We start from the raw sequence: 7678 nt of genomic DNA on the forward strand, positions 1-7678 counted from the left end.
GGCTTCCCTGGTGGCTTAGATGATAAAGAATCTGTCTGCAATGCAGGAGACCTGGGTTCGATCCCTGGGTCAGGAAGATCCCCTGGCAAAGGCAATGGCAATCCACTCCAGTATTCTTGCCTGGAGAATCCAATGGGCAGAGGAGCCAGATGGGCTACAGTCAATGGAGTCTCAAAGAGTCAGACAAGACTGAGCGACTTCCACTCTTTTCAATGATCATTAAGGAGGATTCTAGAATCGAAAGGTATCTAATTTCCTAAAACTGAAACACAAGCTTATTTTGAGATGTTACTATCATAGCTCTTTACTAAGCGCTACTGGGATAGACAATCAGGTGATGGAAACAGCTAACAATTATTGTCCATTTAGTATGTGCTGGGCCTTAGGGATCTTACATGGCTTATCCCATTTAATTCCTCCCTAAAAGATTTCAGTTGGATATTATCATCTTTATTTTGATCATGTCAAGATTTTCGGAGGAGGAAGATGGGACCAAGAAAGGTGAAGAGACTAGACCAAGATGAGTTAGAGGCAGGATCTGAATACAGGCAGTCTGGTCCAGAGCCCATTGCTCAGCCATTATGCTTTTTGCCTTTCAGACTCCAACTTGCCTATAGTCTAGTGGGTACAATCAAGAGATAACTAAGAGAAGGACAGGAATCCATGTCAGATGACTGGTTTGGGTTGGTCAGGGAAATTTCACAGGAGGCAGACTGGAACTAGGCTGAAAAACAGACTGAGTGATTCAGCGAAGATGAGTATGAGGAGCTTTCCAGGCGAAGGGAACCACATGAAAATTGCTGGCATTGGGACGGCAAACTTGAGTACTTCAGCTATGGTAGAGAGCTCCTGCAGTCATTTACAGGATTCCTCAGCCTCACACTCTATAAAAAGAGAGGAAACTTCCACTTCAGTCTCTAACAGGGGGTTACTGAAATGAAGGTGGAGAACTTTGAGAGCCTGGTGATTTTTTGGTGCACGCTAGCCATAGTACAGGTCACCGTAATAACAAAGCAACGGGGCCTGCCACGTCCTCCCCACTTCCCTTGGGCCACCAGTACTGTCCTAGATTCCAGTCTCCATGGAGTTAGCAGAAAAAGCTGAGCCTGCCTCCAGCCAGTCCAGCCTGCTTTCTTTTCTGTTTCAGCTTCTGTTCCCAGAACTGGGTGGTTTAATTCAGGATGTGGCAACAGGAAACCCTAACACAACTCCAATTTGGTTTTACCACCAATAAAGCCATCTTGATTTCCATCAGGCTTCCTGTGTCCTAATTGATTTGAACTTGAACAAAAGGAAAGCAACTGGCACTCCCCAAACTTCCAATAATAGGGAAGTAGTGCAAAATTCAATTTAAAAAGTAGACTAGACATGGTAGACCAAGGAGAGCCTTGAAGGCTGGTATAAAGAATTTAGTCATAGTCTAAAGGAATCAGTTATTATAATTCTGTGCAAGTGCACTCACACACACACACACTCACATATACGTACAGTGGTTAGCAATAGAGAAAATCACTATGGGATTTGTTTCCAAGTTAATCTCTATAAGTTTATTGTCATCAAATCCCTATTTTCTACAAATGTATTTGCTAAGAAGCTTAAAGTCATTTTTAAAAGCTAAACTAATATTTCATCCATCTGTCTTTGAATCATTTATTGTCTGACCAGCCACTTGTTGTTCAGTAATTGTTTGCCAAAGAATAATTCAGCCTATTTGGGAGACTTTAATAAAGCTTTCTCCTATAGCCCCATTCTTGATGTTAAAAGACACCCATGTAAGTAAAGGTGTGACAAATATGCCATTATTTGGGAACAAAATTTTATATCTTTATTCCCAAATAATCTACAAAATATAGTCTTTTAATCAGTCTAATAGTTATTAGGTGTTTTTTATTTCCTCATTCAGATTTATGAGAAATGATTCAGATTTATGAATGAGAATGATTTTTCTCATTCAGTGGTTACATGAATGCTAATTTGAAAATAATTTTAAGTATATACTTTAAGTATGGAGATCCAAGTTTTAATCCAAAGCTGAAAATTGTTAGCTGCTTCCTTATGTCTCTTACAACAATTAATCATCAGCAAGTGGGCAAAACTCTTTTCTGTAGGAATGACTTTTCCAGTACATTCTTTTTTATCAAAAGACTGCACAAAAACAGGAAGATAAGGTTTTCTTCTTAACTGAGCAAAACAGCTGTCCCAATCTCTAAAATATTCTTCCTATGTCTCTGACCCTTCTAAGATAAAAGAAATGATAATATGCCTTTGGTCTACCTTCTCTGGGAAGGAAAGCTGCTGTAGGAGAAAAACTAATTTTTTTTCCACTTCTGTGGTTTGAGAACAAGTTATAACTCCAGCATTTCAAGGTGCAAGGAAAATAATACACAATTATTAGATTGCTATTTGTGGGACACAAATGAAGCAGTTTAGTAGGAAACAACTCACCAGAAAAATGAAACACATTTTTAAAAGAATGCTACATTTTACTCTTTCTTCTCTTGGCTTTGGAACGTAACCTCCCTCTGACTAATCTCCATTCTAATCATTTTGGCTCTCTTAGTGCTTCCTTAAAGTTATCTTCTCTTTTCACTAAAAACAAACACAGCCATTTTTAAATCTGCATTTTAAAGTTTATTTATCTGTTTATACATAACCTTGTTCCAGAATGGGTTTAAGGTGGCTTTGAAGAAACCATAAAGTACACTAATTATAACAGAAGAATCAGAAATGAAACTATGCAAACTGCTTATACAATCCTACTCCTTTGCTCTGGATGGACCACAAATTTTGCTCTAACCTTTTTAACAGTCAGTCAGAAAAGAAAACTTAATTAGTTACATCATCTACAATGTCCATAAAACAAAAACAAACCAATTACCCAAGCGAAGCACTGTTATTCCTACTATTAAGACCAGAAAGAAATTTCTCTTAAGAGGCTTCATGAAGAGGTCAGTGTATGATGTAACAATCAGTATTCTCAGTAACAACCTAATGGGAGACACAAAGATGAATTTCACAGGGCTCCCTCTTCAACACAGGCAGACGGCATCACAGCAACTTGAAAACCAGAAAAAACGATTTTATCACGAGTCTGGGGGTTGAGGGGGGAACACAATATAATATGGTCCAGGTACTCTGTTCTCTGCTCGGCGAAGCCAGATAGATTTTAGAACAAGAGAGTTGAACCCAGTACCCAGAGTGACTCCAGAGAAGTCCGGAAACCCCTAAAATTCTCTGCAACATTTTCAGAAAAGCTGTTTCAACAATTTCTGAATCTTCTTGACAGAGAAAAACACAGGTTTTTATCAGATACTCAACGTGCCCAGGTGATACACACAAGTTAGGAACGATTTCTTTAGATAATCTAGAGAATTAAGCAGACTACAAATTATACATGCTATTCAAATACTTTTCTACAACTTAGCTATTCACCCCCTCTGCAAAAAGAACCTTTTCTGTTGCCATTTGGTGCCTTGGCTCAGGTTGCGTCCCGGCTGGAGGAAGAGGCTGGAGTGGAGATCTCGAGGCCACGGGAGGCAGAGGGGTCCCACAGAGGCAGCCGGGCTTCAGAGGCTCCTAGTCGCCCTGGAAGGAGAGCTTTTTGAAGAGATACTCGCCCAGCCCGGCCTGTAGCCCAGCCTCAGGGCTGGTCATCTTGCGCAGGTTGGTCAGGTGGTCACCCATCTTCTTGAGAAGCATCATCTCCTCCTTCAGGAAGCGGCGCTCCAGGAACTCGCAGAGCTGGGCATCAGCGCTCGCACAAGCCAGGGCATGCAGATCCAATAGCGCCTGGTTCAGGCTCTTCTCCAGGGCCATGGCATCCTCCATGGCGTCCACGCCAGTATTCCACTTCTCTGGGGACAGCGTCTGTCCACTCTGGACCAGGGTGCCACCACCCGAGGACTTGAGCATCTTCAAGAAAAGGTGGGCGCCCTCCTGCTTCTCCTTAGCCAACGCCCTGAAGAAGTGCCCCACACCATTCAGAGCCGTTTCGCTGCCTTCGAAGTAAACGCTCAGAGAGAGGTAGGTGGATGAGACCTCTAGGTGCAGTTTGATCAGGCGGCTGACTGCTGCCTCCATCTCAGGAGAACGCTGTTGGACCTGGGTGCTCATGGTTAGTCAGCAGTGAGGAGGACTTCTCCACCAACTGTCCTGTGACGCTGGTCTCCGAAGTGGGGAATGAGTCCAGAAGATGGTGCCGGAAGTTGTGGTTGAAGGGGTGGGGCTAGGAGGTGGTGGGAGGCAGGGGGAGGGGGAGGCAAGGCCCGGGGGGCGGCGGGGGGGGGGGGGGGCAGTACGCAGATTGTTCCGTCCAAACATTGTTGAAGCAGGAGACTGATCTAGGAGGCGTCCAGGTGCATCGTCTCTCACTCCAGCTTTTGGGAAGCGTATCTTTCTTTCCTAATTACCGGAAAGGAGTCTTTATCATTTTGACCCATTTCTTTCCATAACTCCAAGACGAGATAAGAACGTCCAAGGTAAAAACCTCAAAAGAATTGATAGTGAACCTCTCCCAATCTTCCTTTGTGACTTAACACTCGCTTGTTTTTATTTTAGAGCCTGTTTGAATAGATTTCCCCCTGCTCCTGATCCCTGATGGAGAGGGGGTGACTATTAGTTCCACTTTGCCCAGAGCAGTCTTGCCGTCCTGATATAGTTATTCATAGTGCCCTCTAAATTAATTAATTAATTAAAAAATAGTATTCCCCCCTTTCACACTCAAAAGGGTCCTTGTTTGGAATATACATTACATAGTCACCTTAGTGATTGAAAAAGACAAAATCCACACTATGGAATGTGAAATGGTAGCGTTTACAAGACACAGTACTAATTAATCAGACCAGTAACAATCCCATCATAAATTTTCTACTATTCAGTCTTCATTTTTTAATTTGTTGATTCTTTTATTCCTTCTACTAAAAGTTCTAAATACTGATTATGTGCCAGGTGTTTTTGTAGGGTAAGAAGTTAGGGAGGTTCAGAAAAAGAATGAGACTGGCACCTTACAGGAACAGATCACTTTTAATGAGGCGAGAATGGGCAGCGGTCATATTAGTGAGCTGCTGCCCTAACCCAAGAAAAGAGTAAGTATATATAGGCATATATGTGGAAATATACTGCCTTAAGCGGGCCTGTTCTCCAAGGTTGTTCGGAGTAGTTATCTCTTAGGGGGCTGCGGCAAGGAATTCTGGAGATCGGCCAGAGGCTGGACCAGCTGGGAACTGGGCGTAATCAACCTTAATGTTCATTTTTTTTCCTTTGGGTGAGAGAGTTCTTTGTTTTGCATAGAATGGTGGGGAGGACCTGGAGGGGAGTTTTAACTCCAAGCTATTTTGAGCCTTGTAACTTTCCTTCAGTTTTCTTAGGTACTGGTGGCTTCCTGTGATTACCCAGATATTCAACCATTAACTGAAACACGTCATGTAAATGGGCATTAAAGATGAAAATGTAGACGTATAAATCCTACCAAAATAGAAAAAAAAATCCCATACAGGATGGGTTTGTCATTCTCAGAAGATGAGGGCAAAACTAGACATTTTCATAAGGGCTTTTCCAGCTTTGTGATTCCATGCTTAGCATTTTCTTTTCTGAATTACCACTTGCCTGGGGCTGTTGCACAATTAGAACGCTTTTATGTGTTTTCTGTCAAACAGGAAGACATATTCTATTCAGGGTAAACAATATTTGAACCCCAGAGAGGTGAATTTAGCTCTAAACTTTGGATCTAGGTATAAATGAAAATAAAAATCCACTGTTTTGCAGCTACCTTCCAATTTTACTATCTCTGTTGTTGAAAACTGACATGTTAAAATTTCAAAAAGATATCTGCAGTCTCCTTTTACTGCTTAAGCTAAAATATGAATACATCTCCTGTGTCTAAATAAAGGATACATCGTCCACTTTTTTCATGAAATGCTGTCATCCCAAAGTGGTCTCAGATTGCATTTGAAGTTTGCAAAAACTGTTAGAATTCAGGAATAGCACATTTTTCAAACCTGGAGGGAATTCACTGGGTAAAACAGGAGTAGTTCTACAGCCTTTCTGGCCTTGGTTCTCTGGCCAAAAAGAGGCTGGGGGTGAAGAGGAGGGGAAAAAACAGAAATTCAAATCCAAGAACAATCCTAGCACATCCCCAAATAGGAGAGAAATTATACTAGAAGCCATACCTTCCAAATAACTGCAAAGAAAATGATCATCTCCTACCGTGTGCATAAACCATTAATCATCGTATTGACCTTGTAACAAGAAAATGCAAAGTCTGGAGAAAACCTCACCATATAACATACTTTATATATTGCAGGATGTCGGGCTCATTTAATATATTTCAGTTTCCCATACATTTACTTGGAAAAGAAAAATGTCTATATAAACCTTCTCAGATGGGATCATTTTCTGCCTTGTGCAAATGTTTATAAATCTTCCCCTCATCACTTCAGAGAGAGGAGAGCCAGTGTGGAAACTACTCTGGTGGATGGTTAAGCACATAGTTGTCAGAATCAGAGCAATGTGGGCTCCAGTCCCGGCTTTGCCACTTGTTACAAGTGTAACCCTAGGCAGGCAGCATAACCTCTCTGGGTGGGCCTCAGTTTTCTCGCCTATAAAATGTCAATGTTAACATTTCACAAGCATACCACAGGGGATCAATGACATAATAGATGGGAAAAAATGACCAAACAAGTAGAAAGCACCCCCCAAAATAGTGCTGTGTCATCAATCAGATTTTGTAATAAGATTGTAGAGGCCCTGTCAAGCCCTTTTGTATCAGAAGCATATCCCAATATGTTTTTGATCCACGTTTCCTCACTATCTTCCTGTGGTAGCTAGTTGGTAAAGAGTCTGCCTGCAGCACAGGAGACCTGGTTCGATCCCTGGATCAGGAAGTGGCAAACTACTCCAGTGTCCTTGCCTGGAAAATCCCACAGACAGAGGAGCCCAATGGGCTGCAGTCCGTGGGGTCGCAAAGAACTGGGCACGACTGAGTGACTAATCTGAATGGTCTAGTGGTTTTCCCTACTTTCTTCAATTTAAATCTGAATTTGGCAATAAGGAGTACACGATCTGAGCCACAGTCAGCTCCCAGTCTTGTTTTTGCTGACTGTATAGAACTTCTCCATCTTTGGCTGCAAAGAATATAATCAATCTGATTTTGGTGTTGACCATCTGGTGATGTCCATGTGTAGAGTCTTCTCTTGTGTTGTTGGAACAGGGTGTTTGCTATGACCAGTGTGTTCTCTTGGCAAAACTCTATTAGCCTTTGCCCTGCTTCATTCTGTACTCCAAGGCCAAATTTGCCTGTTACTCCAGGTGTTTCTTGACTTCCTAACTTTTGCATTCCAGTACTCTATAATGAAAAGGACATCTTTTTTGGGTGTTAGTTCTAAAAGGTCTTGTAGGTCTTCATAAATCCGTTCAACTTCAGCTTCTTCAGTGTTAATGGTTGGGGCATAGGCTTGGATCACCATGATATTGAATGGTTTGCTTTGGAAATGAAAAGAGAGCATTCTGTCGTTTTTGAGATTGCATCCAAGTACTGCATTTTGGACTCTCTTGTTGACCATGATGGCTACTCCATTTCTTCTAAGGGATTCCTGTCCACAGTAGTAGATATAATGGTCATCTGAGTTAAATTCACACATTCCAGTCCATTTTAGTTCGCTGATTCCTAGAATGTCGACGT

At 41.9% G+C, this 7678-nt stretch overlaps 1 pseudogene; it reads right to left on the minus strand.

The window, feature by feature from the left end:
• Nucleotides 1-3576: 3576 nt before the first annotated feature.
• On the minus strand, nucleotides 3577-4113 carry LOC136153181 (ferritin light chain pseudogene; annotated as a pseudogene).
• Between the last annotated feature and the right edge of the window lie 3565 nt (nucleotides 4114-7678).

Source organism: Muntiacus reevesi, chromosome X (genome assembly GCF_963930625.1).
Source record: "Muntiacus reevesi chromosome X, mMunRee1.1, whole genome shotgun sequence".
In the NCBI taxonomy this organism is placed as follows: domain Eukaryota; kingdom Metazoa; phylum Chordata; class Mammalia; order Artiodactyla; family Cervidae; genus Muntiacus; species Muntiacus reevesi.